We start from the raw sequence: 16,569 nt of genomic DNA, 5'->3' as shown, positions 1-16,569 counted from the left end.
GCGACTGAGATTGAAGCCGTCGGCGAGCCTGAATCTCTGGAGTCCCAGGACGACTCAGACACCACCACTCTGCGCGGCTGTGTCGGCGCTGTCAGCATACAGCAAAAGCAGCGCTGCCGGAGGTGCCACCAGAGCCAGGGGAACTTCCCCAGGCAGTGCTCAACACACCGATGCGACGGGTGCAAAATGTTGCAAAAGGGCTCGGCATTTACTGTATCTTACAGCGTAATGTATCATTTAAGAGGCTGGTACGACTATCGCCTACATTCATGTCGTATTTATTCCACTGCTTGGTTGAATTTCTCATTGTCCTACGTAATTTAGAACGACCATTAACCGTATGTTATTTGCACACCTATGAAGTAGATCCATTTTTTTGGCCGTATCACACTTGTATATTAATTCGCCGTATTCGTTGTGAAGTTTAAATGAACTGTCACGTTGCATCCGAGCTGTAAAATGCAGACGTTCAGAACATTGTAGCATATGACGGAGGTGGCTTTTAGCTAGATGGATGACAGCAGGCTAAGTAAAATAGCGATGTTTCAAAGCTAAAGTTCATCAGAATCTTGGGATACGCCCGCTTGACAACGGGAGAGATAGAACTAACGACTGGCCTTTGGCCGTAGCAACCATCCATTTAGAACTAGTAACGGCAGTTTGTCCTGTTGAGTTGAGAAATTAGTTGATATGTGTCGGAAGAAATTAGTTCTACAAACAAGACCGTTTTAGCAATTAAAACGTTTAAATTGTAACAGGAAATGAACACAACGCAAGTGGCAACAGTGGAATAAGCGGGATAATGGACTCCGCTTCGCATCGGGGCCGTTTTACAACCTCGACCGTGCATTAACTTCTGTGAACAGACCACCGTGTCGTCCATTATCCCTTACATAATGGTTCACATTCATTTTAATATGAACACATAGGCCCAATGCATAGCAAAGATAATGCATTTGGCCCAAACCCTGCATTGGCGCTATAGGCCAGGGGTCCCCAACCTTTTATGTACCATGGACCGGTTTGTTTCATTTTTTTTTCGGGTCGGGGGTTCCATGTTCCATATGTGTTGTGCATGCATTACTTGAAAAGAACTAGCTCCAGTTATGTATGAACAGTGAAGGTAACGATCTCTTAAACATGTGAAAAATGTGAACTTAAAGAAGTGAAAATTGAACAATATGAACTATGAATATTGAACAACTTGAAGCTACATCTATAAGTGTGAACATGCTTAAAGGAATACGCCACCCCTAGGTGAAATTGGGTCACTCCCCGCAGTCCTTAGAGTTGGATGAGTGAGCCAAAGCGTTTTATAGCCGACCCAGCCATTGTCCTAATCTAGAAACGGCCCGGTTAGCTTTAGCTTAGTCGCTGTAATCCGGCGATATCATCTAGCATGTCGTTGCGAAAGTGAATCAAATAACTCAAGATTTTTTATAATTATTTCTCGTAACCTGTACCCTGGAAATCCAGAGTTCTCCCGAGAGCACAATGGAATTGTCTCTGCGAGACACTCTGGCAAAGAGCAATGATGCACGTTACTTTTACCCCAACATTCCGGGAACCAGCTAAACTGATGAAGACAGTGCTGCAACGTTGAAGGACAGTACACATTGGTCGTAGTGTTATCCGATTGCGTCGAAGTCCGAAATCATTCAAAGTAAACATGGTCTAGTGTTATCCAATTGCGTGCAGTGAGATTTTTAAATGCATGCGTGCTGCCGCCCCTCGGGTTGTGGCATTACATTGTTCTTTGCCAGACCCTTAATCTTTCTAGATTATCAGGGTCTGGATTTTCCAGGCTACGTAACCTGTACATTCACATCGAGTACAAATATCAATGCAAATTAACACGAAGGGATTTACTAGACCAATTTAGATTTGGAACTATTTTTGGGCATAGCACCGGCAAAGCACCGCTGCCAGGTGCAAAGACATCACGCAGCATCTGTAAACCCTCAACTTCCGGCAATACACCAGCGTGACTACCAAGTTCTCTGCTACTAGGCTGACACTGACAGGTGGGCTTTCTCTAAGAGTTCTAATGGCGATGAATATGGAAGATTACACGATAGACGAAGATGATGACTTCGACTACCAAGATCCAAAGACCCTACCTTTTCGAACCAGAGTTCACTGAAGAGGAGTTGCGAGCTTTGGATCTGGGAAGAGAGGACGTTGCGACTAGTCAAGGCGAGTCGGATGAGAGAACGAGAGCAAACACTAACTGGTGGTGTGAGTGTGGAAAAAAACCTGAGGACTGCAGGATGGATCATTTCTGAGAAGTCGTCGGTAGCAGTGACACAAGTGCAGTCACGCTCCTCTTCGGGAGCGTTGCCCACCATCGATGGCAGTATTTTATCCCCCTCTGCACAGCATAAACACTCCATTTCAGTCGGCATGGGTTGGCACACACACTCCACACTCACACCACCAGTTTGTGTTTGCTCTCGTTCTCTCATCCGACTCGCCTTGACTAGTATGCGTTTGCAGGCTAGCGCCACATAGCAATGCTAATATAATGGATTCATTCGGTATTTAAATACTTGAATGACTAACATTAACGTCAAAAAGAAAGCCCAACCATGTAGTTACTGTATATACATGAACATACTTTTCTTGAGGCATACATTTCTGTATTGCAAATCCTTGTTTTTTATTGGTTCTATGTGATATTGATTTTCTGAGATGTTGGGATTGTCATTGTCTGTAAGCCACAATCATCAAAATTTACACAAATAATTATTTTAAATATTTCACTTTATATGTAATGAATTAATGTCACATTTTACCTTGAATTATTGAAATTAATTCACTTTTTGATTCTAATTGTATATCCCATACACACACACACACACACACTCACACAGACAGAGCTTAAGACACGCACATCAGCATGTCAGGAAGTTGATTCATCACAATTAAGTCTCAGGTTTCAGGAAGGACATTGGTATTCAGCTACACGCTTGGTTCAGGACAAGCTGCGCGAACCGTCTCTCACACACAAGCAGGCACGCACACATACACATGCAACAAGCAGGGGTGTCATACAGTTGAAACCAGATATTTACATACACTTCGAAGTTTTACCTCTACTGTTTTGACTAACTTTCTTCTCATCGACTAGTATCTGAAATTATAGCTGGCTAGCAACAGAACTTGTTGAAGCTCTATCTCGCTCTCTCTCTCTCTCAAGCAGTCGTCATATAAACACAGGCACACACACATGACAGGGTCTTTCTCATACACATACAGCTTACAAAATGCAAAACAAGCAGTGGTTTACTCATTTATACTCGTACAACAGGGGTTACACACTCACTCAGTTCAGTAAATGCAGAATAAGCAGGGATGTCTCTCACACACTCAACTGAGTGGTCAGCACTCTTATTCATTATTATATATTGTCTCGCCAGGTAATGGACTGGAGCAGCCAATGGTCTTAAGGCCTATTCACACCAAGAACGATAACTATAACCATAACGATAAAAGCGTTCACACTGAACAACGAAAAACAAAGTCTCTCCTTGTGTTAATGAATGTGACGGTTAAAATTCAATGGGTTCTGATTGGCTATTAGCTTTTTATCGTTCTGAAAATCGCTCTGAAAGTGATCCCGATATCGTTCTTCATGTCGTTATCGTTATAGTTTATGTGTGAACGTCGTCATTCATATTAACGAGAACGATATTTATTTATAGCTATCGTTATCGTTCTTGGTGTGAATGGGCCTTTAATCAGTGAGTCAGACACCAGGGTTCTAATTGAGGACACAGAGGTCCTCAGTAGCATGCCCTCAACTGCAGCTGGTGTAGCAATGCTATTTGGACTGACATATGTGCTAAACTTAAAATATCCGAAATGACTGAAATGCACTTTTGAGTTTTTCCAGAAAGTCCTAATGGAAGTTGATACAAGAAAAATGACACCCAACGTATGTTACCTCTGCACTCTGCTGCACATTTAATGACTGACTGACAGAGCCTCCATTTCAGTGCTTTGCAGAACACACACACAGGATGGCAGAAATTTCTTCACCCCAGTCTCCACTACATTTTTGGTAATAGTAGTTCTCTAATTTGTTGTTCACTGGATGTGGCGATGTTGCAACGGATGCCGTGGCTTTAATCTTTTTTTTATAATATTTTTTCTTCCACAAACAATATTCCTGTGAGAGAAGCAGACCGATTGTTTGCAGGTCTTAGTTACTCTCATTTCTGTCAAGGAATGAAATATTCATATTTTAAAACATACATTTCATGTTGAACTCATTTTTCAGATGTAGAAATATGTACTTGAACTGTCAGTTGAACAGAATTTGAACCACTTGAACAGAGTTTACTTTGTATGTATTTGCGTGTTTAGTATTTGTGATTTGTAGCGTTAATCAAACGTCACCTCTGGTAATTTTACCTCAGCATCATCGTTCTACCTAAATAATTATTATATATTTACTTGTATGTGAATGGTGCCCTAGCTGTCAGCATATATTATGTCCCTTTATTATGCCTCATAGACCTATAATGAATAAATATGATCGTTGGATCGTCAGGATGCAAGAGAACGTGGTGTTCTTCCCAGGGAGAATCTGTGTCGTGTTCCGCAAGGGACCACGCGGATTTCTCCTCCTGGAGCCGTCCGATGAAGCCAGGTAGATAAGGGACAACCCCACTCTTCAGGAGAAGTCTAGCTTGTGCGGCAGAACGTTCTTGCTGTGGTGTGTCAGAGAGGAGATGCCTCAGACAGGGAGACTACATCCTCCAATTTGGCAAGTACCAAGGGAAATCCTTTAGGTGGCTTTTGGGGAATGATGTGGGGTATACGATTTATATTTATATTATATATTATCTATTTCAGGACCTCCAGAAGGAGCAGGCCTCAGGTGTTTGTATGGCTGAGGGGCATAAGAAGGACAGCCTACTATCACTCTACCATTATGCTGAGTTTTCCAGAGATCCTGTCTCTCCTCGCCTATGAGGCCAGTGGAGCGGGGGTCGCGGCAGCCTCGTCTGAAGATGACCAGCTGGTTGGATTTGGTTCTTGGCCCAAGAGCACCTGAAAGGAGGTCTGGGACGCCAGAGCCGATGGTTACGCGGCTTTCATCACGGGGCAGAGCTGCTTCCCAGCATGCATAAGCTGCAGCAGTACCTGCAGAAGAGGCAGCAGTCCAACACTGCTTCCACATCAGCTCAAAAGATGCCATCAACAACTTGCTACAGAAGCACCATGGTGAGAAGGATATGCTGAAGCTTGTGGATCAGGAATACACAGACATGGTCCATCTGTCTGCCGCAGATCCTAACAGCCTGGGGCACCCAACAGCCAGGTTGGACATATCCCGATATGTGAAGCACCTGGCAAAGTTTCTCAATACCAGTCCGTCATTGAACACTAGCCAAGAACAACTTTTGGAGACTCAGCAGCTGTGGCATTCTTTAACAGAGGGCAGTGACACAGCTAGCGCTCCTTGTGGCGTTACCCACCTCAGCCTGAACTTATTGATACTGTCTATGAACTGCATCACCAAAGTACTTCCAGTTTCACCCTTTCTTTATATAAAAAGCCAGAGCACACCAAGAATGAAGAACACCTACACCCTGCCATGCCTGTACGGCTGTCCGAATGGTGTCATCTGGAGTTGGACGACCACGTGTCATCATTGGTACAAGTGCTGAGCACTACATACTGGCCTCTCGGCTCAGTTGCCGAGCCTGTAAGAGGTACTGGTTTGCTGACAAACCGCAGTGGATGGACATGCTGCCAAGTCACTTCAGCAACATCTTGCCAGCTTTTCTTAAACACAAAAAATGCGTTATGTAAGACTGTGTTGGATGAGCTGTGCCGCTCCGGAAAGTCTCTCAATGACAATCAGTCGAATGAGGCTCTCCATCTCCGGTATGAGCACGCACATTTGGCGTACCTGTCCACTGATAAAACAGTGGACTATATGGACAGCGAACCATCACCGGGACAACAACAACTCCTGCTCCCTTTTGGTGCGTATGGTGATGTGGATGGCTGGTATGGAGTGACAGTTTCAGTCCACTACCTGGTTGACTGTCTCATTCAGGAGTAGGCAGGAAGACACCCTCACTCTGCCTTAATATTATAAAGGCTGACCAATGTCATCCTATGCCGCCATGAACGAGAACTGGATGATCTTGTCATGGGTGATGCAGTCAGAGTGACAAATCCCTGCAACCCATGTACGAGGGGCCGTCACACCGCCGTTACATTTCGGCAGGGCTTCCCAAAGCAAAGTACCAGTGGGTTGACTATATACCTTCTCTTTGTGTGTGGTCAGGGATTGCTCTGTGGCCTTCGGGGTTCCAAACTCCGGGCCCCAGGAGTACCTCCTCTGAGACTCTTGGAAGACCACTGTCGAGGCTGAAGCAACCTCTGGGCACCTCCGACACCTGTGCCTCCCGCATCAAGTTTAACAGCGGCATGAATATCAAGCTGGACTTGTTTCATTGCATGCAATATTTCTCCAGAGAGTGTGTGTCTGCTGCAAGTTTCTCTCAGCAGCTTTTAGTGTCGTGGACGAGACCGACCTGCAGAGACTGAAGCAGGTCCCCCCCCCAAAGAACTGCTAGAGAAAGAGTCCTGCACAGTTTCTATTCAGAATGTGATCCTGATGGTGTGCCGCTGTTTAAGCAAGTCAATGCTGAAGGTGTGGAGGATTCAGCGTGTCCACATCCTCAGAGGTTGCCTGAGTGACCCAGAGGTTGCAAAGGGAATCCTTTACAGGCATGGTGGAACAGTGCAGCTGAACCATGTCAAGGGAGAGGGGGCAGCTGTACCCCTGTGGATCCCTGTGAGAGGCACCTCTCAGCAGGAGGGGTTCCATTTTCATCAGGCGAAATGGGTCACCTGCACTCAGGTCTACACAGAATTCTTTCAGGCGCCGGGCATGACTGGCGTGGTTCGCTGGAATTTCCCGTGCCTTGTGGACCTGAATCTGCCTGATGTGAAGTTGCCTGCAGTTTTTAATCCAGTCCTGATCATGGAGCCAGATAAGCTTTGAGGCACTGACTGACCAGGCAAAGTATCCTATTTTACGTGTCTCGCACACAGACACAGGAGAAACGTTTATGAGTGCAGTATGTGGAACCTTGCACAAGTCCCAGAGAGTTCATCACTTCTCTGATCTGTCTGCTCTCAGTGAGATATTAACTGATGATCCATCTGAGGAGATGTTCAAGGATCTTTGGTGTGGCTTCTCTTGGCTCACATGCTGCTACTCACCCTGCACATCCTGCCAAAGTGGAAGGTAATTTAGCTCAAATCTTTCTCTCTTACAATAACTGAATTCATATACGAATGCTTAACTTAATTCATGAAGAAAGTGAAAATCATTGGCTGTTTTCTCTCTCTCCCTTCCCTTTAGTTGTCCCAGTGACTCCACCATTGCCCCGGGCTGCCTCTCCACATGCTGCAAGCACAGGTCCCGTCCAGGCAGATGGTCTACTTTTTGTCCCTGACCATTTGCGCTGGACACAGCCAATGAGGGATGCCATTGATTGCCTTCTGGCCAAGCATCATGGCCAGAAAGAGCTGCTCACCAAAGTGGACTTTGAGTATACTGCCCTTGTATAGGCTGCCTCCAGGAATCCTAACATCCTGTTACACCCCACCACCAAACAGCATTTCTCATGGTACACGAAGCACCTGGCCAAGCTGACTAACACCAGCTTGTGTCTTAACACCAGCCCAGAGAAGCTCCTGGAGACCCAGCAACTTAGGCATCCAGGGTATATGCAGGAATCATAGAGTTGAATTTACTACTTTTTACTACCTTTTTTACTACCTTCACAATTTTTTTTACTACCAACACGACATCAAGCAGCAGCCCTTTTTTTTTTGGGGGGGGGGGGTATGCAAAGCGCCACTTAGCCTACTACTTGCTATAAGGTATAAATCAATATTAGGTACACTAACAATTTCTAATTGTGATCATTAAGTATTGTCATTGTCAACAACAATGCTTTTTTGTAGTGTCGAGTTGAGTTTCAGTTGTCCTTAGCCCTAATAAGGTGAATAATAACCTTAACCTTGGCACTTCTTAAAAACAAATGACACTTAAAAACCAAACATGGTCAAAAATGAAGAACAAACACCACCGACTACCCCCCCACCCCTCCCCCCCAAAAAAAACCCCCTCCAGTCTAAGGATAGGCCCAGAAATCGATTTATATGGATATATAAAACCATTATTATTGGTATGGTATTGTTGTTGCACATTTGACACTAAAGCAGTCCGTGAAAACATGCACATCAGTGGACTGCTTTACTAATGCAAAATTTAAAACTATGATTTCATTGCATTACTCAGTATGGTTGCACGATGCTTGCATGATACATACTTCCCAAAACAACAGTAATTATAAGGATGACATTTAGGAGTGTAAATCAAGTTTACACAATTCGGTACAATATCGATTCTTTAAGCCAACAATTTGATTCTTTTCAATACTTCAAAATGTGTAGCAATACGATTCGATGCGTTGCTGGGGTCTGTTGTCGATAGGAAATTATAGATTTTGGTTAATTTTCATGGATTCAAATGCCAATACTATAGGCTGAATTATAGGCCAAATAATGAACAATGACTGTGGAATCAGGTAGGATACAGAGTTTGTTCTCTTCCCCCCCCCCCAACACAACCTGTCACTAGCTAGATGCTTTCAAATTTAACATGGTTTAAACTCGTATGTTGCAGTATACGTTTTCTGTCACTGCAATAAAACTAGCCTATTTGGAATATTTTGTAGGCCTGCTGTTCCTTTTATGAGAACAATTTAACTGACTGATCAAGTTTTCATAGGCTATTGAATGCTTTAAATGTGAATGCCATAAACTTAATTCACCATTAACTATATTATTGGTTCTTCACGCAGTTGTTATCTAAATGCAGTGTTTTGTAGGCTATTCAAAGCATTTCACTCAGTTGTGGTGTAGGCCTATGTCTTGAGTGATCGCTGTCCCTTTAAATGTCTGGGACTTTAAATTACGTTTTAACTCCATGCTGTTTTTGTTGATCGACAATAAATGACACACGCACTTGCGTGGTTAAAAGTGAATTGTTTTCACTCGTTTTCTTGCAATTCCCACGTAACATTAGATACTACAGTAGGTCTAGGTTACATTTGAAAAAATGTTGTCGATTACTATGTCAGTGACTAGTTGGAACTTTGTTACTGATGGGCTAGGTGGAATAATTACATTATTGCACGGTTCTGGATGATCACAGTCAGATGGCAGCGCCACTGACAGCTGAACAAAAGCTTACACACTATTCAAGTCCACAGATGTTAAAACTTCCAGCTTACACACCAGTCAAGTCCACAGTTGTTAAAACTTCCAGCTGACGTAGCCTAGTGCGAATTGAGAGAGTGTAGCCTATATTTTCTTAGCTGCTATCAGAGTGATAGGCTAGCCTATATCTACCGCTCCTTTGCTACAAATATTATCAGATGAGTGACAGAAGCACTGGGCATTTGACCAGCAGGCCCATATGATAAACATGCTGCTCTGGTTCCTCTGGTAGCCTGCGGTAGGGCCTAGATGACGTGAAAAAAACGAGAGTCGGCAAAAAGCATCCCTGCATCCCCCACCCGAAAAAACTCTTCGGATCTGCACGATTCATATAAGTCGCCCAAAGGAACGTGAAGGAGGCACCGAAAAGCGCGTTGTTTGCATCCCTGTCAACTGAGGCGAAAATGTTGTTGGCGTCGCTGATAGGCTGTCAACCACGGAACTCTACACAGTTTACTTTTACGTCATTGCTATCAACTCCGACTGACTCAGGTCCTGTTAGCATGTATATTTTTTTTTTAATTAGGTAAGATGAAGTTAAAACATGACACAAATATTAAGCAAAAAATGTAAACTCATTATATATTGAGGTGGTGATGAAAAATTTACTACCAAGTCAAATTGCATTTATTACCTTTTACTACCTTTCAAGGGCCTTAATTTTGTTAGATTCTATTTACTACCTTTTACTACCGCGCGGACACCCTGGCATCACCTCACACAGGGGAGTGAAACTGTGACTGTTCCAGTGGTAACCCTCCCACCTGCACCGGTGAATCCGTCCATTAGTAAGACCCAGGAGTCCTCTCTACCCAAGGGGAAGATAGAACAAACAGTGAAGGAGCTTGTGCAAAAGCAACAGTATCAGCAGCCTGTGCCAAACGGGAGGAGAAACAGTCTTGCGTGTGGTCAGTCCCGTTATCTTGGTGATGGCTCCTCCATTGATTTTTTCTATCAGTCAGGGTTGGTGACTTTTTTTTTTTTTTTTTAAAGCATAAACTAGAGGCTGCAAAGCAGTGTTCTGCAGAATCCAGACGGGTCCAGGAAGGCCCTGGAGCAGCATCCGACTGATCGGCTTTGCAGGTTCTGCCACAAGCCGCTCAAACTGGGTCCAGACAGTCCACACCTACATACTGTGTTCCCCTGGTCTGGCAGGAGAATATGTATATTGTCCTGTCTGTGCCCTCTATCAAACAGAGGGGATGACTCATGAGATGACTTGGGCTAAATTCTGTCAAACCTCCTTTTATGAAGCTGAAAAGGAGAGATGGGCCACAAAGAAAGTAAAGTGATTGCTCACAGTTCACCTCAGTTTTAAATGTATATATTGTAATTATTAGAGCAAGAACAGACGTTTCAGCAACCCGGCTATTCTCAATGCTCATCTGCTCTCTTGCTCTCTAGTAAAAGTAGTTGCTCCTTTTTGCAAGACTTTCTCTAGTCACTTTTGTCAGAGTGTGAACCACTTACAGCCTCTTCAAAGCCAGCTTTAAACAAATTGTGTGTGGCAATCCTGTTTGGAGAAACAGTTTTTAACTCATTGAGTGCCAATGCGTTGAGTGCCAAAAACGTAATATTATGTTTTTAGCTTTTTTTAAAAAAATTACGAAACTACACACTCTAACACACCTTATATGTGATTTTGGGAACTCTGTGATTAATGGAAATGAAATATATGACGATCAAAAACTCATGAAAATGCACAATCTGGACATTTTATCATAACTCGGTTGCCGCTTTGGGTCGAATCAGTGACGCATGCACGTCAGGTCAAAACCAGGCCATTTTCGTGGGTCTATCACTAGGTGGAAGTCTCGCCAGGTCACTTCCCGGAAACTTTACAGGCAACACTTCATATTTCATGAAAGACGTTATACCTCCATTTCTAGAAAAAAAAACAGCGATTTTGATGAAAACTGGCCACTGTTTAGCTTGGGATTTCTCAGGAACAGAGGCGTGTAGAAATACTGAGAGCTTAAAGTCTCACCTTTTAATCAAGCCATTGTATGTGTTCATAGCTATAACACAGAATATGCTGTGGCTATACAAAAACCATCAACAATGGTCTAGATTGCTGGCACTCTAGGACAAAGCTTCCGAAAACAGCTTGGCATTCAATGAGTTAAGCTAGTCACTAAATCTTGACCCCTTTTTTTTGTTCCGTAAAAAAAAATATTTTATAGTTAATTGTTAAATTGTAGTTATTGTCTTAATCTTGGTATGAAGGAATTCAGTTGCATGTCTTTTGTAAAAAAACATGTATTGTTTTATGGAGAAAGAAATCAAGTTCAACTTAGCCTAGCCTATTTAAATGTCACTTTTTCAGTAAATGAAAATAAACTTCAGGATTCAAATTGTTAGATTTGTAATTGAAGGTGTAGTTGAGTGTAAGTCATGTTACTTGTATAAAGAAATGATTAAAGGCCGAGTGTGAATGTATGTCTCATAGCTCATCTCGGCTTGTCCCCTGCACTCTCGAAATCTGGCGCTAGTTAGCCGATGCTAACAACAGGTTTCCTCGGGCATCGGCCTAACCATGCAAAAAAATCACTGTTTTACACAATTTACGAGGGTCAAAGTAGCTCCACACTTCATTGGTAGACTTCCAAGGGCCCTGACATTTTAAACGATACATTGAGAACATAGAGAAGCACTGGTAGTTTATTTACAAGACGATTTATTCAGACAGTACCTTCAAGGAGTTTACCGTTCGCCACCATCTTGAATTTAGTCACGATAAGTCGAGCGACGAGTACGAATGGACAGGTATAATAAGGGATCAGATTCCAAAAATAATTCTGTGGAAATGCATTGATTCCAGTTGCACCCCCTTTGAAAACCTGTTGGTCACACTCGGTATCATGTTTCAACACACTTTGGGTCAATATCACACCGGAATTCTCCTTTAAGTCTCAACTTTCTCACTCTTCATAGTTAAAATCTGTGGGCCAACTTTGAGCAACTCACAGGTGTGTCTCAGTAACATTAACATGCACTGCCATTATCTCACAGGTGTGATTCAAAATTAACGAGCTATCAACTTCATCTGCAACCCACTAATTATCTGGGCCATGTTCGAACCATAGTACCGAACCATACCAACTTGTGAAGCCAATTTGAACCAAATTCCTGTTGGTCGACTAGGGCTCTGTGCATCCTTAGGCCCCGTTTACACGCACATGGTTATTTTGAAAAACAGACATTTCCCTTCATTTGCCCTTCGTTTACACGCAATCAGAGAATTCACCTCTGAAGACGATTCTTTCTAAGACTTATCATTTAGAAGTATTTCCGGTTGATTCTGATTGGCTAACATGGGCTTGAGCTTCTGGTTACACTGCCACCTACAGGTTTGGCATGCTCTTGACAGCATATATACACGGGTTAGCATAAACAAAAACTTTTCTGAAAACTGACAGGTGTGCACAATGTTATTTTTGAAAACAGAGAGGGTGAAATGTCTATGAAAATAGCCATCCACGTGTAAACGCAGCCTTAGCCCTGTCCGGAATAAGTCCCGACTCCGGAACAGCCGTGTCCACCCAACTTCCAGGCGTCGAATGTCTATGGGAAATAACATGGCGTTTCGAAATATCATACCTGTCAAACATCTGTAGGTGGCGAAGTAGAAAAATATGGTGGGCCGATTGGCCTACACACTTCTGCCATCTAGTATCCTCTGGATTTTTGGATTGTCGGTGACAAATCGACAAATAAATCTTTGCGACACGTTACGACAATATAAAACATGATCACAATGGGAAACATTATAAAAGATAAAGAGATATAATGAGTAGTTATTTAGCATCATTTGCAAATTGGTAATGACGGATAAAATTGAGTAGGAAATTCACCAGTGGCAAGATAAATTGATGTGTCAGTCATTCACACCAAGAACGATAACGATAACTAAAAACAAATATCGTCCTTGTTAATATGAATGACGACGATAACGACATGAAGAACGATATCAGAGAATGTCTAATAAGGGGAGAACCGCCACTCTCGGGAAACTTCCGGTTTCTGAACTCATGAATAAGTGCAGAATGAATGGGGAGGTCTATGGAGCTGTACCCCTCAAATCCACTTTTCTCAGGATATAATTTTTTGCCCAGAAATTTGAATGTTGCATGAGAAAGATGGGGCAGAGAAAATTCACACCGGTGAGTATTATATTTTTTAAGTCACTTATTTGTTTTAAAAAGCCTTTCAAATGCGTCAATGACGTCATTTATTAGCAGAAAGCTAGTGTGTTGTAGGCAACAATGACCCAACCTGTAAGAAATCGAAAGGACGTAAGTACTCGTTCATTCAACTTTTGATCTATAACCCATATTGAGCTTGCAGAAGCCACAATCAAATCTTCGATTTTTCAACGACAATCTGGTGAAAGAGACACATTTAGCCGTCTAGTTCCATAGACCCCCATTGTTTTTGCACTTATTCGTGATCGCCCCTAGCGGAACTGCAACAGATTGCAGGTACAATGGAGTTAATAGGGAGTGATCTAGAGGTGGATTTTGTCGTTCGTTCTCATGACACAGTTCGGGTCATTCAGTTTGCCAAGATGATTCGTTCTGAATCGGTCGTTTGTTCGTTCAGTCGCATTTCCGGTAGCCTACAACATAGTTCAGTGGTGAATCATGGAATGCAGGTTCTCAGCTCCTCGTTTGTGCAAACGGTCAAAACAACACTGTAATTGTAGCGGCAAATATATAGCTGCAACTTCATGATTATGTGTACTTTTAGACAAAACAGCAGTAGTTAATGTGTTCATTCACCTTGACATTAAATTGACATATTGAAGGTAAATAGAGTAGACTACGGCTAGATCAGCTAATTTCTTTTTAAAAAATGTGTTCATTCATAAAGGAACAAAGACCCAGTAGGCTATGCCGACAAACATGTTTAAAGGCTTGGCAGAATGATTATGTTGATGAAAAGGTTTCAAGTCCCCATTTTGCCTAGGCTACAGAGCCATAATCACTTTGCTTCTAGCCAAGAACGAGTGACTGACTTAACGAGAACGATAGACTGAAGTGAAACAGCTGGGGGGTCTTGGCGTGAGAACGAACGAGACAGATCGAAGAGACATTTAACCTGGCATGACACAGAAAATACAAAGACAGCATGCATTTACCATTAGACAGATATTTAAATGTAAATGCCAATATTGAAATGCAAAATGGAATTGTTAATGTAAACCATTATCGTTATTTTTCATCGTATGCTCTCCCACTAGTCTCACTAGCCGATTTGTTTTTTTTTCATGGAAACGGTTGCTATGCGTTCATGCCCCTCATTGGCTAATTCGATGAGAACGTTGTAGAAACAATACAGACAACAGCATACGATTGGTTTGGCTCTCGCCTTAGGAAGCTGGGCCATAGGCATTCACAGCAGCACTAGGTCAGTGTGATTCAGCGATGAACGAAAGAACGAACAAGAACTGGAAAGGCGAACCAGTTCAGGTCGTTCATTTTAAAGACCCGTTCGAACGAACTAGTTAGTTCGCGACAGACCCACCTCTAGAGTGATCCGGCTCTCCGTAAACGGGCTCTGACGACATCTTTGGGGATCACTTTCAGAGCGATTTTGAGAACAATAAAAAGCTAATGGCCAATCAGAACCCATAAAATTTTAGCCATCACATTCATTCACACAAGGAGAGACTTTGTTTATCATTGTTCAGTGTGGACGCTTTTATAGTTATAGTTATCGTTATCGTTCTTGGTGTGTGAATGACCCTTTACACCTTACATCATGCAAACAACCACAGTGCATGAATTGTCGTTCAATCAAAAACACAAAGAACATTTGGGTTGCTGAAAATGCGCTTCAGATGTTTGGATAAGTCAGGTGGTTACAGTTCAGTCCTCAGAAAGTCACAGCATTCTTTGTGGTATGTTGTGTGTTGCATAACATTGCCATGCACCATAGATGTCTCGTAGACATAGATGAGGAAACATTACAGGAAATTTCTAGCGCAAAACCTAAGGGTTAATAACACATGTGTACCGAGTTCGACCGTTCTCTGTGATATGTTTTCATGCTTATCAAATGTGACCAGTTTTATCACAAACCGCTAATTAGCTTATAACGCTAGTTTTCATGGCACAGGTAAAGTAAAAAGAAATCGCCATTTCTATTTCACTAACAAGGCTCAAGATAGCACCACACTTCCACGGTACCATAATGAGGGGCTCAAGGTGTACACCAAGGGCCCGTCCCAATACCTCCCCTACCCCTAGATTTTTGCCCTAACCCTCGTTTTTGCGCGTGTACGTGTAGGGCTAGGGTGTCCCATTACTATAGGGAGCAAGGGGAAGTGCTATTTTGCCCTTAAAATCAACCCTCAAAACATAGCCAGGACCGATGCAGGCTTAAAACGAAGTGGGAGATGAAATTACCCTGGATACCGTGCGAGCTCAGCGAGCCGGCCACATTTTTCATATATTTTCGCAAATAAGCATATTAAAATTTCGGAATATGTTGGAATATGTTAGCTGGATGCACATCTGATGGACTGTTGAGTTTTGAACACTAATGTTAGAAAATATCTCACGAAGCTATCTGACGATGTTCATGACATCTGCTGAGTGCTTTGAGAGAGTCTGCCCATCAAATAACGTTATATATCTGATCTGGGTAGTTTCGTCAATATTTAAGGTGGGTGTTCTGGCGTTCACATGAACACGAATATCTTTGTTGATTAACTAGACGTAGATAAACCAGCACAGCCCACACAACAACGACCGCTGGAATGGGCATGTTCCTGAATGAAAATAGTAGCAGGCTACTACCGGTAGACACGTCGGCGCTGCGCGTGGCGTAGGTGAGCACGTTCGCTACGCTAATTTGCATTTAGTGGTGTCCCAATTTATAGGGAAAGATCTTCACCTCCACTTTCCTTGTCGAGGGGGCTTTAATGTTGAGGGCAATCAAAACCAAGTGGAAGTTTTAAGGGGGGAGAAATGGGACACGCCCCTGTGCAGGCGGGAACTGAACCAGAGCCCGTCTCTGGCTGAACTCCACTTTGCCCTCAAAGACATGAATTAGGACGACCCATCTTGCTACGCATTCATTATCTTTGATTGCATTGCTAGACTCGTTGCTAAGCATACTATATAGGGAGGGAAAGTAATCTCATCGCCACCTAGTGGTTGCGTTCCTAGAGTTTAGCGGAGTGGATGGGATTTTTTTTTAATAAAAAATATATCTCGGTGCACATTGGGATCTTAATTTTTG

The sequence above is a fragment of the Alosa pseudoharengus genome, unplaced genomic scaffold (assembly GCF_046254945.1).
Source record: "Alosa pseudoharengus isolate Yale_2024_CS ecotype anadromous, Long Island Sound unplaced genomic scaffold, YU_APseudo_1.1 YU_APseudo_1.1_scf_11, whole genome shotgun sequence".
NCBI lineage: Eukaryota > Metazoa > Chordata > Actinopteri > Clupeiformes > Clupeidae > Alosa > Alosa pseudoharengus.
Note: the sequence above shows the minus strand (reverse complement) of the source record.